Raw genomic sequence first — 19,687 nt, forward strand, 5'->3', positions numbered from 1 at the left:
AAATGGACAAACGGAAGTGGGTCTTTGATGCTGAAACTGAATTTAAGTTGAGCAAGATGATATAAAACCACTCTTCACGAGCCTTCATCCTGACAGATCACCTACATTCACCATGTTGTATAATTAAAACACATCCAGGTTTTGAATTCACCAATGGTCTGAGCATTACACCGCTCTGCCTCGCTGGATGGATTCAGTGTGTAATAAGTTTAGAAGCACGAACTTGCCTGTCTGACTGTTTGAAAGAGTCAGCTCTGGCTGCCCAAGCGTGAAAGAGGAAGTCAGAGAAAAGGAAGCGATTAGCTTTCAACAACGAAGGGGAAGAACGGTGAAATACACAACAGACATCAGCAGAGCAAGGGGAAAAATGTAGATAGCAGTCACGTGAGACTTTGGACTGCACTGCTGTAACTTTTAGAAACAAGGGATTGGCCTCCAGCTTAAGCCATGAACGAACGTCTCCTTAACATCATGCAGATGAGAAGCTGGTGCAGCAGGAACAGCAACCCAGGGATGGATGGAGGAGAAAGTCCACCCAGGTGTGAACAACGACGGCAGGGAGAAATTGGCACGTAGTGGGAAGCAGCCCCTAAGAACGCCTGAGTGGGGAGGGGTCTCGGAAAAGCTGAGGCTATTGTTATAATGGACTGGTCCAAGGTGATTACTGTGGCGTCAGGAGAATAACAAAACTCTCCCGGCACCAGCAAGAAACAAAGTAAATGACTTTCATTCCCTGGGAAGGCGGGCAGATGTCTGACGTGAACACGCTCTCCCAGTAGAGGTGACAAGGGACAGCCACGTCAGGCCATGGGCACAGCCCTGAGAGAACCAAGAAACATCCCGATGGTGTGGATGCAATTTGTGTTTTGGAGCACAAATCAACAGGGACGACCCCATCCCGGGCTGGCTGCTACCAGTAGCACGCATGCGCACACTGCCGGAGGACGAGAAGGGATTTCGTTCACCTTTAGGGCGGGCTCACGAGTCCCAGGCAGCACCCTCTGCGCGCTCAGGGTTCTCACAATGTGTCCCCCGCCACGGGAACACTGCCATCCTGCACGCTGAAAACTGCCTCCTCAACCACTACAATGGCTTGTTCACCACACTCTTTCTGAGCCTCCAATTTAACCTCGGAAACAACACCAGAGAAGCAGTGCGTGGCACGTGGCGCTTCCCTCACAAAGCCATTGGGGGAAGCGTCCCCTCTCCTTCCTTACAGTCGAATCAGCCCTCTACGCAGAGCTCAGGATGCCTTTGAGGAGGGAATGTGGCAGCAGAGTCTACTTCTGTTTAGCCGGCCCCCTTGGAGAGGCAAGGTTTCCACCAGAAAGGTCGTCCTGCGGCGGAAGGAATGAGAACTCAGCGCAGATACGGGGGAGCGGAGCCGAGCTGCCAAGGTAAACGCCACTGGAGGCCGCCTGGCATTCGAGGAGTTGCCAGGCTCTCACGTGATGTGGAACAGATACCAGCACAGCTGCTCTAAGAGACGTTAGAGATCTACACGTACACACAGATAAATCTTTCAGAGGAGGGGCTTAGAAGAGCCCCCAGAGGCAATTACTGGCCCCGACGCACTCGCACTCATTGCTTCTATGAGCGCCACGGCTCCCTACCCTCAGGCTGGCTTCATCGCGGGCTTCCAGCAGCAGGAAGCTGCCAACAGCCCCTGCCCCTCCACTGCGGGGGGCAGTGTTGCCTAGTGGTTAAGGACATTTGTGTCCATCAACAGATGAATGGATAAAGAAGATGTGGCACTTATTTACAACGGAATATTACTCAGCCATAAAAAGAAACGATATTGAGTTATTTGTAGTGAGGTGGATGGACCTAGAGTCTGTCATACAGAGTGAGGTAAGTCAGAAAGAGAAAAACAAATACCGTATGCTAACACATATATATGGAATCTAAAAAAAAAAAAGGTCATGGAGAACCTAGGGGCAAGACACAGACCTACTAGAGAATGGACTTGAGGACATGGGGAGGGAGAAGGGTAAGCTGGGACGAAGTGAGAGAGTGGCATGGACATATATACACTACCAGACGTAAAATAGATAGCTAGTGGGAAGCAACCGCAGAGCACAGGGAGATCAGTTCGCTGCTTTGTGACCACCTAGAGGGGTGGGATAGGGAGGGTGGGAGGGAGGGAGGCGCAAGAGGGAAGAGATATGGGAACATATGTATATGTATAACGGATTCACTTTGTTATCAAGCAGAAACTAACACACCATTGTAAAGCAATTATACTCCAATAAAGATGTTAAAAAAAAAAAAAAGAACATTTGTGCAAAGGCCAAAGCTCTGCTACCAGACAACCTGGGGGGTTGGGGGGGGGAAACTGAGCACTGTATGCTTCAATCTTTTCAACTGTAAAACGGAGCTAATAGTCATATCTACCCCCTGATGTTGTTGTGAAGTTTAAAGGCAAGGAAAACACTTAGAACGGTGTCTGAGCCATTATCAGCACTCAATTAATAGTAGCTAATTCTAGGCAGTTTATGGAAAATATTAAAATTTCCAGCCATGTTGAAATTCTCAGCATCTTCTCCATTTAGGGAGAAGGAAAGAGCATTTCCGCCCTCCAGCAATGGCAGGTTACGGGCATAAGTGGGCACATTTACCTCTGTGTGTTCGGGTATTGGGGTTGTTGTCAGTAGGGATGGTGGCAGCACCACTGGATTTTTAGGAAAGAAGATAACACTGTTTATCTTGTCTTCATTCTGGGACCCAGTCATCACACTCTTTCCAACTCACTGGCTCTTTTAAGAAAAACTTTTTCTACAAATAGTCCCAAAAAAGAAGCCATTCATATTTTTAATCAGTGAATTAGTTGAGAGCTTTGATGATATTGCAAAGCTATCTCTCTCTCTCTCTCTTTCTCTCCTCCCACCCCTGTCCCGCACACATACACGTATACAAGCATGAATGCCCACACTACAGTATCTGTCTCTGAGAACTTTCTAGAAAGGCAGCTCTCATACACTAAGGAAGAGCTGGAAGGCCTTCACATCACTGAGGAAAGAAGATGGTAGTGTCCATGATTTTCTGTAGAGCTATGGGCAGGATGACTGGACAGAAAAGTTCAAAGTCTCTCTCGTTGTGCTAAGGGTTGAAGGAGGTATAGAGCCCATTCTCTGAAAACGCTGGGTCCCGTTTTCAGCTGTTTTTCACAGGGCAAGTGCTATGGTCTGAATGTTGATTTCTCCCCAAAATTCGTATGTTGAAATCCAACCTCAAAGGTGACGGTATTAGGAGGTAGGGCCTTTGGCAGGTGATTTAGTTATAAGGGCGGAGCCCTCACAAATGGGATTAGTGCCCTTATAAAAGAGGCTCCAGAGAGCTCCCTTGCCCCTTCTACCATGTGAGGATGCAGCGAGAAGTCGGCCATCTGCAACCTAGGAGAGGACCCTCACCAGAACCCAACCAGGCTGACACCCTGATCTTGGACCTCCAAGCCCCAGAAATGTGAGACATAAATCTCTGTTGTTTATAAGCCATCAGTCTGTGGTATTTTGTAAGAGCAGCCCAAATGGACTGAGACAGGAAGACATTGATTTACGATGACGAACATGCCACACTCTCAGCCTGTATCTCCCCAACAAAATCTAACTCTGCTGGCCACTTCTGTCTCTCAGGTCCCAACAGTCTGAAAAGGGACCCCTTTGTTCCCCGAGGCATTACCCAGGTGGATTTCAACCATTTACTCTTCCTTCCCCAGACACCTGAGATCTATGGTACCCTCACAACCATCTCACCAGTAATCAATCAGTATGGCAGAGGTATTCAATAGGTGAACAGAAGGGGCAGAGAAGAGGGGCATGCTTACTAGGAAAAACAACACAGTAATTATGAGATATCATCACCACCACCACCATCACCATGCCCAAAACCCTAATAAAGAGAAGCACCAAAGATTTGAACTTTTCCTTTGGTATTTCCTGGGTTACAAGATGTAAGGTGGTGATTTTTTAACCCATCCTCAATTCTTTTTGACCTAAAAAAATCATAGAACCCAAGAATTTGGAGCTAGGTTGTCATTAGAAAGTATATACCCCTCAACTTTTAGATGAGGAAACTTCTGCAAATTAGGAGGTGCACTGTGATTTATCCAAGATTATTAGGATTCAGAGAAAGTTCTATGATTAGAAACAAGACCTTCCCCCCACTTTGCTGTCCCTTATCCCATTGTGCCAAATGGCGTCACCAGTCAGTCATCCAATGTCCCTTTCTAATTTAACTGGCACCAAACACACACACACACACACACACACACACACACACACAGAGGAATCATTCTTACAGTACAATTATTTCATCATCACTGTTCATTCACAGGTGCATTTACAAATCATTTTGAGACAATTCAAGTCTTAGCACTACTCATGACAAGCTTTAGACAAAATTCAACACCCATTTATGATAAAAACCCTCCAGAAAGTAGGCATAGAGGGAACTCTCCTCAACATAATAAAGGCCATATATGACAAACCCACAGCCATCATCGTCCTCAATGGTGAAAAACTGAAACCATTTCCACTAAGATCAGGAACAAGACAAGGTTGCCCACTCTCACCACTATTATTCAACATAGTTTTGGAAGTTTTAGCCACAGCAATCAGAGAAGAAAAAGAAATAAAAGGAATCCAAATCGGAAAAGAAGAAGTAAAGCTGTCACTGTTTGCAGATGACATGATACTATACATAGAGAATCCTAAAGATGCTACCAGAAAACTACTAGAGCTAATCAATGAATTTGGTAAAGTAGCAGGATACAAAATTAATGCACCGAAATCTCTTGCATTCCTATACACTAATGATGAAAAATCTGAAAGTGAAATTAAGGAAACTCCCGGGAGGGGAGGTGTGGGTAGTGACCTGTGCTCGCACACAGGCTTCTTGGTGGCGGCAGCAGCAGCCTTAGCATCTCATGCCTGTCTCTGGGGTCCCTGCTTATAGCCGTGGCTCATGCCCATCTCTGGAGCTCCTTAAAGCGGCACTCTGAATCTCCTCTCCTCGTGCACCCTGAAACAATGGTCTCTTGGCTCTTAGGCAGGTCCAGACTTTTCCCAGACTCCCTCCCGGCTCGCCGTGGCGCACTAGCCCCCTTCAGGCTGTGTTCACACAGCCAACCCCAGTCCTCTCCCTGGGATCCCACCGAAGCCCAAACCTCAGCTCCCAGCCCCTGCCCGCCCCGGCAGGTGAGCAGACAAGCCTCTCGGGCTGGTGAGTGCTGCTCGGCGCCGATCCTCTGTGCGGGAGTCTCTCCGCTTTGCCCTCCGCACCACTGTGGCTGCGCTCTCCTCCGTGGCTCCTAAGCTTCCCCCCAACCTCGCCATCTGCCTGTCTCCACCATTGAAGGGGCTTCCTAGTGTGTGGAAACTTTTCCGATTTCACAGCTCCCTCCCAGAAGTGCGGGTCCTGTCCCTATTCTTTTGTCTCTGTTTTTCCTTTTTTCTTTTGCCCTACCCAGGTACGTGGGGAGTTTCTTGCCTTTTGGGAAGTCTGAGGTCTTCTGCCAGCATTCAGTAGGTGTTCTGTAGGGGTTGTTCCACATGTAGATGTATTTCTGATGTATTTGTGGGGAGGAAGGTGATCTCCATGTCTTACTCTTCCGCCATCTTGAAGCTCCTCTCAACAATTTTTTAAAAATTGTGAAAGATGAAACATACATGAAAAATTTGTGGAATTCCCTAATCACCTCCCTGGACCTCAGAATCTGACAAAACTTAGAGTGGATTCTACTATTCTCAAAACCCTATCCTCAAACTATTTGGTTCCAAATACAATGCCAAGTATTTTTGCTTGGAAAAATTCCAGCTCATCTAGCAACATGAGGGACCAGAAATCTCCCAAGACAGCTTGATCCATCACAGTTTAGGTCAATGACCTATGAAGTTAAAGGTTACAAAAAGAAAGAAAATCTTCTAAAGGGAATAAAAAATGGATACTCCCAAATGCTGGGTTACTCAGGCACTAAAGTAAGATCTATGGTCCCCTGCAAGTGGCTGCTCTCCAGGGCACTGCAGAAGAGGCAACCACTTTATCTTATAATTGTAAGCACACAGAGGAGGAAAAACAATATATGTGAGGTTCACGAGAAAGGCTACCAACCTTTCCAACAAGAAGGAGTAATGGTTCTGGCTCCCAGCCAAAGCGAATGTTAACCGAATGTTTCACATAAGGTCAGTTTCTCTAGTAGGGCAATGCTTTGAGCAACGCAAAGTATTTAAGCGGCCTCATTAATCTTCCTAACACCCCTAGATGTAAATAGGTAGTGATGAGGAATACTGCCATATTCTTCAGGGAGAAAGGCAGTGGTGCAGAAGGTTAAGAGATTAGATTCTAGGAGCGTATTAGTTGTGTAGCTTAGGGGAGCTAGTCTCTGTTGCCAGGTCCCCCCTCTCATCATAGAAATACAAAGTAAGAATTTAACCAGGCTGTAAAGGTTCAATTTTATGACCACAGTAAATGAAAGTATGGGATCTTCTTCCCTTGGTGTGAACTTACTTTTTTTCAAATGCCTTGGAATAAAATTTGACATTGCACATTCAAATGTAGTAACCTTATTACTTGTAGGAGTGATATATGAGGAATACAGAAATCCAATAAACTGAATAATTCATATCACAAAGCCATTTAATTTGGCAGATAGAAACTGACAATTGTGAAGTTCATCCTTCCCCCACTAGATACCTGAGTGTGTGGTCTCCCCTCTTCACCAGAGTGTATTTCTTTTTGACTATAGGACTGAATAACTCATTCCTGCCTCTCATCACATCCCCCAGTGGCCTATTAGAAGCAAATCACTAAGCACAACAACATATTCTCTGAGGTAGCAGTGATGGCCTTAATAGACAAAGTTCATTTGTGTCTTCATGTAAAGTAATAAAATTCAGCCAGCATTAAAGAAAAGGTTGAGCCATCATGAGCATATTAACTAAATGACTCATTTTATCTAGAGACACTATAAAACTCAACTCTGACCTCCATTAATTATGAAAGACACAGGTGTCTGAAAATGACATTCTCTTAGAATAACTCAATTGGTCTCTGATGAATATAGCTATAAAATCAAAGGAAAAAATTCCAAGTTCTTATTGAACATGTAGGTTAGAGGCTTGCTTATAACTGAGGCCCAGAAGATGGAATAATTAAGAAAGAAAGACTTGCACGTGGCACTAAGAAAATCAAGTAAATTGAAAAGAGACAGTAAACCTATAAAAAATGTTTTAAACAACAGTGATAGAAACTTATGTTTGTTGTTTAATAAAAGTTTAGACCATTGTTGATGATGAAACAATCTGAGGACAGAATACCCACTGCACGTAAACAGTGACCATTTGGGCAAATCTGATAGTGAAGCTAGTCTCACCTGTACCTGTGCCAGCTTCACCCGCTCTGTGATTTCCGTTCACTGCACGATTCTATCCTAACTTTGTCAATATCCCACTGGCACAGAGCCTGACACTGTGACTTCCTACATGACACCCGAATTTTCAGTTGCATTGATAGACCTAAAGATTAAAATATAAATGTGTGACTTTGAAGCTAAAGTAGTACCTATATCCTTTATAGCACAAAATGTTTTCATAAAAATTATTTTAATTATCTACATGTAAATATTTACTATCTCAGTCACATCAAAATTTTAAGAATATGAAGATTTAATTTCAGCATGTAACCTTGTCATGTAGTTCACGAACCTATCTGTACTTGCTATTCCTAAGACTTTCACTATGCCGATTGATTCTAAACAAATTCTAGGAGCCTTTATTTTTTTCTGTTATTATAACCATTCCAAAAATATCTCTTTAATGTTCTTTTCCCATAAGTTTCTGGGAGTTTAATTCAGTTTTAATATACCAAGTTATTTTAAAGATATAGCACTATATTTAAATAGTGGGATCACATTCAGATCACAGTTTTTGAATGCTGATTTTTTTTACTTTATTTTGAAATATGGTGACAAATGTATAATATTATGATGTCATATTATGAGCTACCTCCTCAGTCAGAATTTTTTCAACCCTCTTCAAAAAAAAAATATATGTACTTTGGGCTATAAAACATTTTAAATAATTCTGATTTTATTATTGTTGTTGTTATCATATGTGTCTAGTACTCACTCTCCCAAAATTGTATTGGCTTATCTCATTACTTAACCCAAAAAGTCTATTTCAAACCCCTGAAAAGTCTTGGTTACCAGGTTTCAAAGAATACATCAAAACCAAACTCAAACCATTTTAATAGTGCTCTTATATGTTTAAAGACCAAGATTAAAAGGCACAGAAGTAGATGGATAACCTCTTACTATTTTGCAAGTAGAATCAAATAACAAAGGTGGATTTGTAGTGGCAGGCAACAATTAAGACCAGAGTTGTTAGCAAATTTCAGAGATATGAAACCAGAAAAACCTTTTCCCATAAGCATATTTAGGGACAAATTTATTAATCAATACTGTCAATAATCACACTGATAATTTAAATTTTATTATGTTCTAAATATTATGTGCAAATCTCTAAGTGCTTTGAGGATTACAGATGGTGACTTATTGCTCTAAATTTAACTCACGACTTCTGCTTTTGCTGGTCCATTGGGTATTTGATTTGTTCCTTTCATTTTTCAGTTAATAGAGATCATTTTTCATTTGAAAAAATACCAACTGTGTTATTCTATGATTCCTTTAACCTATGCTTTCCTAGGAATATTCACTCTTCAAATTATCTCCATATACACTATTTTTCTGGGTTATCTTCAGAGTTAGTAAAATCTGAGATTTTTTTCTCATGTATCTTCAAATAATCGAAGAATTACAGCTCCTTTCTCAAATGCTCAATCCCAGCTGATGTTATTACAACAAGCCTCACTTTCAAATCTCACTCCCAAATCTTATCTTTGACCCTTGCCCTCATCCACCAATCGTGATTGGCCATCAACCACTGTCAAACCCAGCTCTGAAATGCTTCTCAAATCTGACTTATCTCCATTTGCACTCTCACTGTCTAAGTTTAAGTTCTCACTACTGTCTCCTGATCCACAGCCCCCGATTGCTAACCATACCTCCAAACTCTAGTGCATTCTGCACACAGTATGGTGGAAGCACCTCCCTAATGCAAATCTGAGCATGTAAATGTATGGCCTTAGAAATCTCCTGAGTTCCTACTGTCTTTAGCAGAGGTCCTCAAATTTTCCAGGCCAGGAGATTACCAGAGGCTTGATTAAACCAAACATTCCAACATTACTTCTAGAAAGTCTAATTCAAATGTTCTGAGGAGAGGAATGGCCATCAGCATTCTTGAAAGATTTCTCAGGCCACTCTCCTGACTCCCGGAATTGGAACCACTGGGCTAGAGGACGAAATCCCAGCTGCTCCAAAATCTAATGCTCCAGCCTCATCTACAATTACTCCTCCTCTCAGTCACTAACAGGTCCAGTCAAGGTGAGTTCTTTTCAGTGTCATCAGGATCTCTGACTTCCCCATTCTATGGTCCTTCTGGCAGGAAGACTCTCCCCCACCTGCCAGACCCCTAATTCCTCTCCAAGGCCCAACTGAAAAAGCACCTTCTCCGTGCACCCTTTTCACCCCCAAGGACCATCACCTTTCTTTCCTCTTGGTGTTTCCAGGGCCCTTTATTCAGGCCTCCCTGGAGAACTTAATTGCTTGTATTCCCCATACCCACCAGGCCAGGAGTGATGAAACCTTTTCATGGGCTAAGTAGCAAATCCTGCACCTTTGTGGTCCTGCTGGAACCACTCATCTCCGCAGTGAAAGCAGGAAGGCAGCCACAGGCAATATGCAAATGAACAGATGTGGCTGTGTGCCAATTAAACTTTATTTACAAAATCAGAAGGCCAACCTAGGGGCCTTAGCCTGCCAACCCTTGCGCTAGGCTCTAAAGTCTTTATCAGGTAGAGACCGCTGCATCTTCGTTTCCCCAGTGTCTAGGATATTTCCTGGCACACAGTAGGTTCAATAAATATTTGATGAAAGAAGAGTAACTATGTGAACTAATAAATTCTGATGGACCCCATGTGGGACTGGCTAGGAAACAAGCTCTCAACACTCAAAACTTGTAGCACACACACACACTCAGAGAGGCTGGTTAGTTTTTATCATGCTCCTTTGTTGACTCATTCAGGGAATATGGGAAAAGGGAAGACTGTATGTATATTTAAAACCTAATAAGTCACGATTCTGCTGGGTCTATCTTCTCCCCACCTCCAGCAGAGAAGAAAATGCAGAGATTATTTTGTTTTTTATAACAGCGAAAGGCAGACAATGGTTGGACGTCTTTCCCACAGGAATGTCTGCAGACCACCTGTTCGTTAAAAGCTCACACTCTGGGACCACCTTCCAGCCCCCTGTACCAACAGAGCTGGAGGGAGGGGCAGAGAAAGCTTCATTCTGAATGAATGCCCCGGGTGATACTTAGGTACACTGCTGTTGGTAAATTCTGGGCAGAAAGGTACCAAAGCAGGTAGACAAAGAATGGATTATCTTTTTTAACACAGATTAGGTTAATTAATCAAACGGGCCTATTGGCAGACAGGGGAGAAGAGGGAGAAGGAGGAAGATAAGCAAAGAGAATCTTAAGAGCAAAACACAGCTATGAATCAAGAGCCAACAGGGAGAAGGAAATATTTAAACCTGAAAGTACAATTTAAAAAAAATTCCTCTTGGGGTGGGCTAAAAATGAAAAGCAGAAATGACAGCTCCATCCTTCCTTTCCTCACCAGCTGTTTTCCTAAGTCATATTTAATGTAAATACAATGTCAACATCATCATTACCTCGGATTTCTTTGCATGATGGGGGTTTACTGCTTTTTGGATTCACTCCTAATTGCTGATTTCACTCCACTCAGCGGGAGTTCCCTTTAATTGTATAAACTCGACTAAAATGTGTCCTTTGGAAAACGGAAAGAAGCTGTGGCTACTGGAAGCAGAATTGCTGATCTCGTAAAAATCTCCAGTTTTTCTTTGAATTATAGACTGCTTCCAGCAGATTAATGCCAAGGTAAAACTTTAAAAGAAAAACAGTAATTATAACCACCAGAAAAAGAGAGAATTCTATTGGTCAGTTTTCAAAGGCGACACTTATGTGACTCTAAAATTTAGCTCCACTTGTTTAGAACCAATGGCAAAATCATTTTGAAAGGAGGAATTTACACTAATTACATAGAAGCCTGCTCATTCATTTAATGTGATCTTATGAGAACTTATGCTTGGAACACTTAAAGAAAATTCAGTCCCAGCATAACAAAAAGCAAGTTAATCTTTCCTTTTTATCTTTATTTCTGAAGATTCAAACCATGGGCAAAACAATGGTTTAAAGTAATACACTAAAATTTGTCAAGACCAATTTGCTGTGACTGTAGGAAAGACCGAGCTTTGTCTTGAAAGCACTTGGGTTTTAGTTTTTTGTTTTTAGTAGTAAACATGCTGATTAGAAATCCGTACTATTTGTCACACAGATACGTGTACAGAAATATCTTCCAATATACGGAAATAGTCTATTGACTGTAATGGCAAGTCAAAGAGTTCCGTACAAGGCACACACACGGCTCTGGGCTGGTACTCACGTGGGTCAGCTGTTGGAGGAGACTCATGCATCCCCGCTACCCTTTCAATTGATATCTTCATAATGTTCCCATTTTAATAGAGTTGAAATTAAAAATTTCCCAAGACATACATAAATCTTATCTTTGTCATCAGTTATGATTTTCACCTGACCCAGTGTTGGGTCTAAGAGCTTCAATCCCATCACCTTAATCATCGGCAGATGGGTGGGCCTCCTGGACTCCCAGGCACTTGCGCGAGAGCTCACGGGTGAGTGTCCTTCCTAAAATATCATAGGTTGCAAGACTATGCCCTTCAGTGATATGTTTCTATTAGACTGAAGCTTGTTAGAGAAGAGTAAGATAACCAGAAGTCAACTTACAGGAAGAAAATGAAGAAAGACCAAGAAACAAACAGAAAAGCTGAAAGAAACTCACTTTCTCTTTGATGAGAAGCTCTTTCTTTCATTACTATTGTATAGCTTTACACTTTACAAAAATATGGCTGATTTGTAAATGCCCTGATTATTGTCAAACACTGCTTTGTGTATGGATCAAGTTATCTGCCATTTGGAATAACATTTGAATTCGGCACAGAATCACTTGTCATGCATACACTGAACCCAAAACACTAAAGACAGATTCATTTGGAGAATAAAATGTCATCACTCTCTCTTAGATCTGCTGTTACAATCCTATACACCACAAAACTGAAACTTTTATCAGCTTTGTGAACTATTATTACTATCATTACTTTTATAATTATACAAAAACCTCTAAACGTCAACATAGGCTTTCATTTGGAATTTTCATGTATATATAAAGTAGAAACTGCTTTTAGTAGGTTCTTTTAACAAAGAAGTATACAAATCATCCATAAAATATTATCCCAATAGTATAAACAAACAGAAATCAAATACTGCGGGGATATTACTGAAAAGGTTAACTGTGATTATTTCTGAAATGGTGTTTTTTCTTTATGCGTTACAGTATTTTCTACATTCTCTAAAATGAAAGTGCCTGAGTCTCATCACTGAAAATACACATTATTAGTTTTTAAAGAGGCATGGGTAAAACAGAATATGAATATCAATGCTTTTAAAATAATATGAAAGATTATGTGCACCTTGGAAATGGTAAATTTAAGGATCCTTCCAGAAATTGCATGAATTCAGATGCAACTACCTTCTGGTACTAGATAACCACAAATCACCTCTAAAGAGAAGTGGCTTTTTGGGTTGGTTTTGTTTGTTTGTTTTTGTTTATGTTTTGTCTTTGTTTTTGTTTTGCAGCAGGAGAACTTCTTTTTGCAAAGAATTTTTAACTGATTTCAATTTCAGGAATATAAAGTATCACTGGTATAAAGTGAAACCATCCAATAAATGGCTTTACAAGGCCTAGTGCTAACTATGAAGAAACAAAAATACTATCACTGTATTTTTCCACTGCTCATATATTTAAACCATTACGGATTTCTGCAATATACACCTGCTAGCTAAACTTCTTTTGCTAGGTCAAGCCCTCCTAAACAGGAATCTGAGGGCTGGATTATTTTTAAAGTTTTATAACTGGCTCACACTCCCTCTCAAACCTTCTGAGCCTAATCCCACCAAGTATCTTAGGTAAAGTTGCTATTCTCTGCACTCAGTGGTATCTGCCCAAAATGCATATGCGCACGCATGCCGAAACCCACAGATACCCACACAGCTGCCCCACCACTGCACGCTTACAGGATGCCTGTCATTGTGACAATCTCTCTTCCTGGATTATTTCACTTAATCCTCACAACAGCTGAAAGGGGTAGAAATAATTATATCAACTTTAAAGATAAGAAAATTAGACTCCGAAATGGGCTCAAGGTCATGCAGTTAAGCAAGTCCATCTACCCCTTCCTTTCGTTTCGTTACTGAGTATCCACAATGTACCACGTCCTGTTCTAGAACAGAAATACAGCCCATGCTCCTAGGGTTGCTTATCTGAAATTCAAGTTTAACTGCACATCCTGAACTTTTATGTGCTAAGTCTGGTGATCCTATTGTTCCTGGTCACCATACCATAGTGCAAGCTAGGTTGACTCAGTGGGTAGGCCAATCCCTCCCATGGCTGCTCTGGGACTGTGGTGAGATGAGATGGATGGAGACCTTAAGAAACGCTGTTATGGAGACCTCCGGGAATGCTGTTATGGAAACCTCCAGGGATGCTGTTATGGGGACCTCCAGGGATGCTGGGATGGGGACCTCCAGGGATGCTGGGATAGAGACCTCCAGGGATGCTGGGATAGAGACCTCCAGGGATGCTGGGATGGGGACCTCCAGGGATGCTGGGATGGGGACCTCCAGGGATGCTGGGATGGGGACCTCCAGGGATGCTGTTATGGGGACCTCCAGGGATGCTGTTATGGGGACCTCCAGGGATGCTGGGATGGAGACCTCCAGGGATGCTGGGATGGAGACCTCCAGGGATGTTGTTATGGGGACCTCCAGGGATGCTGGGATGGAGACCTCCAGGGATGCTGGGATGGGGACCTCCAGGGATGCTGGGATGGGGACCTCCAGGGATACTGGGATGGAGACCTCCAGGGATGCTGTTATGGAGACCTCCAGGGATGCTGGGATGGAGACCTCCAGGAATGCTGGGATGGAGACCTCCAGGGATGCTGGGATGGAGACCTCCAGGGATGCTGGGATGGAGACCTCCAGGGATGCTGGGATGGAGACCTCCAGGGATGCTGGGATGGGGACCTCCAGGGATGCTGGGATGGGGACCTCCAGGGATGCTGGGATGGGGACCTCCAGGGATGCTGGGATGGGGACCTCCAGGGATACTGGGATGGAGACCTCCAGGGATGCTGTTATGGGGACCTCCAGGGATGCTGGGATGGAGACCTCCAGGGATGCTGGGATGGGGACCTCCAGGGATGCTGGGATGGGGACCTCCAGGGATGCTGTTATGGAGACCTCCAGGGATGCTGGGATAGAGACCTCCAGGGATGCTGTTATGGGGACCTCCAGGGATGCTGGGATGGGGACCTCCAGGGATGCTGGGATGGGGACCTCCAGGGATGCTGTTATGGGGACCTCCAGGGATGCTGGGATGGGGACCTCCAGGGATGCTGGGATGGGGACCTCCAGGGATGCTGGGATGGGGACCTCCAGGGATGCTGTTATGGGGACCTCCAGGGATGCTGGGATGGGGACCTCCAGGGATGCTGGGATGGAGACCTCCAGGGATGCTGGGATGGGGACCTCCAGGGATGCTGGGATGGAGACCTCCAGGGATGCTGGGATGGGGACCTCCAGGGATGCTGGGATGGGGACCTCCAGGGAGGCTGGGATGGAGACCTCCAGGGATGCTGGGATGGGGACCTCCAGGGATACTGGGATGGGGACCTCCAGGGATGCTGGGATGGGGACCTCCAGGGATGCTGTTATGGGGACCTCCAGGGATGCTGTTATGGGGACCTCCAGGGATGCTGGGATGGGGACCTCCAGGGATGCTGGGATGGGGACCTCCAGGGATACTGGGATGGAGACCTCCAGGGATGCTGTTATGGGGACCTCCAGGGATGCTGTTATGGGGACCTCCAGGGATGCTGGGATGGGGACCTCCAGGGATGCTGGGATGGAGACCTCCAGGGATGCTGGGATGGGGACCTCCAGGGATGCTGGGATGGGGACCTCCAGGGATGCTGTTATGGGGACCTCCAGGGATGCTGTTATGGGGACCTCCAGGGATGCTGTTATGGGGACCTCCAGGGATGCTGTTATGGGGACCTCCAGGGATGCTGGGATGGGGACCTCCAGGGATGCTGGGATGGGGACCTCCAGGGATGCTGTTATGGGGACCTCCAGGGATGCTGGGATGGGGACCTCCAGGGATGCTGGGATGGAGACCTCCAGGGATGCTGGGATGGGGACCTCCAGGGATGCTGTTATGGGGACCTCCAGGGATGCTGGGATGGAGACCTCCAGGGATGCTGGGATGGGGACCTCCAGGGATACTGGGATGGGGACCTCCAGGGATGCTGGGATGGGGACCTCCAGGGATGCTGGTATGGGGACCTCCAGGGATGCTGGGATGGAGACCTCCAGGGATGCTGGGATGGGGACCTCCAGGGATGCTGGGATGGGGACCTCCAGGGATGCTGGGATGGGGACCTCCAGGGATGCTGGGATGGGGACCTCCAGGGATGCTGGGATGGGGACCTCCAGGGATGCTGGGATGGAGACCTCCAGGGATGCTGGGATGGGGACCTCCAGGGATGCTGGGATGGGGACCTCCAGGGATGCTGGGATGGGGACCTCCAGGGATGCTGGGATGGGGACCTCCAGGGATGCTGGGATGGGGACCTCCAGGGATGCTGTTATGGGGACCTCCAGGGATGCTGTTATGGGGACCTCCAGGGATGCTGTTATGGGGACCTCCAGGGATACTGGGATGGAGACCTCCAGGGATGCTGTTATGGGGACCTCCAGGGATGCTGTTATGGGGACCTCCAGGGATGCTGGGATGGGGACCTCCAGGGATGCTGGGATGGAGACCTCCAGGGATGCTGGGATGGGGACCTCCAGGGATGCTGGGATAGAGACCTCCAGGGATGCTGGGATGGGGACCTCCAGGGATGCTGGGATGGAGACCTCCAGGGATGCTGGGATGGGGACCTCCAGGGATGCTGGGATGGAGACCTCCAGGGATGCTGGGATGGAGACCTCCAGGGATGCTGGGATGGGGACCTCCAGGGATGCTGTTATGGGGACCTCCAGGGATGCTGGGATGGAGACCTCCAGGGATGCTGGGATGGGGACCTCCAGGGATACTGGGATGGGGACCTCCAGGGATGCTGGGATGGGGACCTCCAGGGATGCTGTTATGGGGACCTCCAGGGATGCTGGGATGGGGACCTCCAGGGATGCTGGGATGGGGACCTCCAGGGATACTGGGATGGAGACCTCCAGGGATGCTGTTATGGGGACCTCCAGGGATGCTGTTATGGGGACCTCCAGGGATGCTGTTATGGGGACCTCCAGGGATGCTGGGATGGAGACGTCCAGGGATGCTGGGATGGGGACCTCCAGGGATGCTGGGATGGAGACCTCCAGGGATGCTGTTATGGGGACCTCCAGGGATGCTGGGATGGAGACCTCCAGGGATGCTGTTATGGAGACCTCCAGGGATGCTGGGATGGGGACCTCCAGGGATGCTGGGATGGAGACCTCCAGGGATGCTGGGATGGAGACCTCCAGGGATGCTGGGATGGAGACCTCCAGGGATGCTGTTATGGGGACCTCCAGGGATGCTGGGATGGGGACCTCCAGGGATGCTGTTATGGAGACCTCCAGGGATGCTGGGATAGAGACCTCCAGGGATGCTGTTATGGGGACCTCCAGGGATGCTGGGATGGGGACCTCCAGGGATGCTGGGATGGGGACCTCCAGGGATGCTGGGATGGGGACCTCCAGGGATGCTGTTATGGGGACCTCCAGGGATGCTGGGATGGGGACCTCCAGGGATGCTGGGATGGGGACCTCCAGGGATGCTGGGATGGGGACCTCCAGGGATGCTGTTATGGGGACCTCCAGGGATGCTGGGATGGGGACCTCCAGGGATGCTGTTATGGGGACCTCCAGGGATGCTGGGATGGGGACCTCCAGGGATGCTGGGATGGAGACCTCCAGGGATGCTGGGATGGGGACCTCCAGGGATGCTGGGATGGGGACCTCCAGGGATGCTGGGATGGGGACCTCCAGGGATGCTGGGATGGAGACCTCCAGGGATGCTGTTATGGGGACCTCCAGAGATGCTGGGATGGAGACCTCCAGGGATGCTGGGATGGAGACCTCCAGGGATACTGGGATGGGGACCTCCAGGGATGCTGTTATGGGGACCTCCAGGGATGCTGGGATGGAGACCCCCAGGGATACTGGGATGGGGACCTCCAGGGATGCTGTTATGGGGACCTCCAGGGATGCTGTTATGGGGACCTCCAGGGATGCTGGGATGGAGACCTCCAGGGATGCTGTTATGGGGACCTCCAGGGATGCTGGGATGGAGACCTCCAGGGATGCTGGGATGGAGACCTCCAGGGATACTGGGATGGGGACCTCCAGGGATGCTGTTATGGGGACCTCCAGGGATGCTGGGATGGGGACCTCCAGGGATGCTGGGATGGGGACCTCCAGGGATGCTGGGATGGAGACCTCCAGGGATACTGGGATGGAGACCTCCAGGGATGCTGGGATGGGGACCTCCAGGGATGCTGTTATGGGGACCTCCAGGGATGCTGGGATGGGGACCTCCAGGGATGCTGGTATGGGGACCTCCAGGGATGCTGGGATGGAGACCTCCAGGGATGCTGGGATGGGGACCTCCAGGGATGCTGGGATGGGGACCTCCAGGGATGCTGGGATGGGGACCTCCAGGGATGCTGGGATGGGGACCTCCAGGGATACTGGGATGGGGACCTCCAGGGATGCTGGGATGGAGACCTCCAGGGATGCTGGGATGGAGTCCTCCAGGGATGCTGTTATGGGGACCTCCAGGGATGCTGGGATGGGGACCTCCAGGGATGCTGGGATGGGGACCTCCAGGGATGCTGGGATGGGGACCTCCAGGGATGCTGGGATGGGGACCTCCAGGGATGCTGGGATGGGGACCTCCAGGGATGCTGTTATGGGGACCTCCAGGGATGCTGTTATGGGGACCTCCAGGGATGCTGTTATGGGGACCTCCAGGGATACTGGGATGGAGACCTCCAGGGATGCTGTTATGGGGACCTCCAGGGATGCTGTTATGGGGACCTCCAGGGATGCTGGGATGGGGACCTCCAGGGATGCTGGGATGGAGACCTCCAGGGATGCTGGGATGGGGACCTCCAGGGATGCTGTTATGGGGACCTCCAGGGATGCTGGGATGGAGACCTCCAGGGATGCTGGGATGGGGACCTCCAGGGATGCTGGGATGGGGACCTCCAGGGATACTGGGATGGAGACCTCCAGGGATGCTGTTATGGGGACCTCCAGGGATGCTGTTATGGGGACCTCCAGGGATGCTGGGATGGGGACCTCCAGGGATGCTGGGATGGAGACCTCCAGGGATGCTGGGATGGGGACCTCCAGGGATGCTGGGATGGGGACCTCCAGGGATGCTGGGATGGGGACCTCCAGGGATGCTGGGATGGAGACCTCCAGGGATGCTGTTATGGGGACCTCCAGGGATGCTGGGATGGGGACCTCCAGGGATGCTGGGATGGAGACCTCCAGGGATGCTGGGATGGGGACCTCCAGGGATGCTGGGATAGAGACCTCCAGGGATGCTGGGATGGGGACCTCCAGGGATGCTGGGATGGAGACCTCCAGGGATGCTGGGATGGGGACCTCCAGGGATGCTGGGATGGAGACCTCCAGGGATGCTGGGATGGAGACCTCCAGGGATGCTGGGATGGGGACCTCCAGGGATGCTGGGATGGGGACCTCCAGGGATGCTGGGATGGGGACCTCCAGGGATACTGGGATGGAGACCTCCAGGGATGCTGTTATGGGGACCTCCAGGGATGCTGTTATGGGGACCTCCAGGGATGCTGTTATGGGGACCTCCAGGGATGCTGGGATGGAGACCTCCAGGGATGCTGGGATGGGGACCTCCAGGGATGCTGGGATGGAGACCTCCAGGGATGCTGTTATGGGGACCTCCAGGGATGCTGGGATGGAGACCTCCAGGGATGCTGTTATGGAGACCTCCAGGGATGCTGGGATGGGGACCTCCAGGGATGCTGGGATGGAGACCTCCAGGGATGCTGGGATGGAGACCTCCAGGGATGCTGGGATGGAGACCTCCAGGGATGCTGTTATGGGGACCTCCAGAGATGCTGGGATGGGGACCTCCAGGGATGCTGTTATGGAGACCTCCAGGGATGCTGGGATAGAGACCTCCAGGGATGCTGTTATGGGGACCTCCAGGGATGCTGGGATGGGGACCTCCAGGGATGCTGGGATGGGGACCTCCAGGGATGCTGGGATGGGGACCTCCAGGGATGCTGTTATGGGGACCTCCAGGGATGCTGGGATGGGGACCTCCAGGGATGCTGGGATGGGGACCTCCAGGGATGCTGGGATGGGGACCTCCAGGGATGCTGTTA

The 19,687-nt window shown here is 48.2% G+C and overlaps 1 protein-coding gene across 8 annotated transcripts in view; it reads right to left on the minus strand.

Annotated features, from left to right (window-relative positions):
• The window catches only part of SEMA5A (semaphorin 5A), a 505,234-nt gene that overhangs the window by 251,188 nt on the left and 234,359 nt on the right, over positions 1 to 19,687 (minus strand). The gene's annotated exons all lie outside the window — the stretch shown is intronic.

The sequence above is a fragment of the Balaenoptera ricei genome, chromosome 3 (assembly GCF_028023285.1).
Source record: "Balaenoptera ricei isolate mBalRic1 chromosome 3, mBalRic1.hap2, whole genome shotgun sequence".
Taxonomy (NCBI): Eukaryota; Metazoa; Chordata; class Mammalia; order Artiodactyla; family Balaenopteridae; genus Balaenoptera; species Balaenoptera ricei.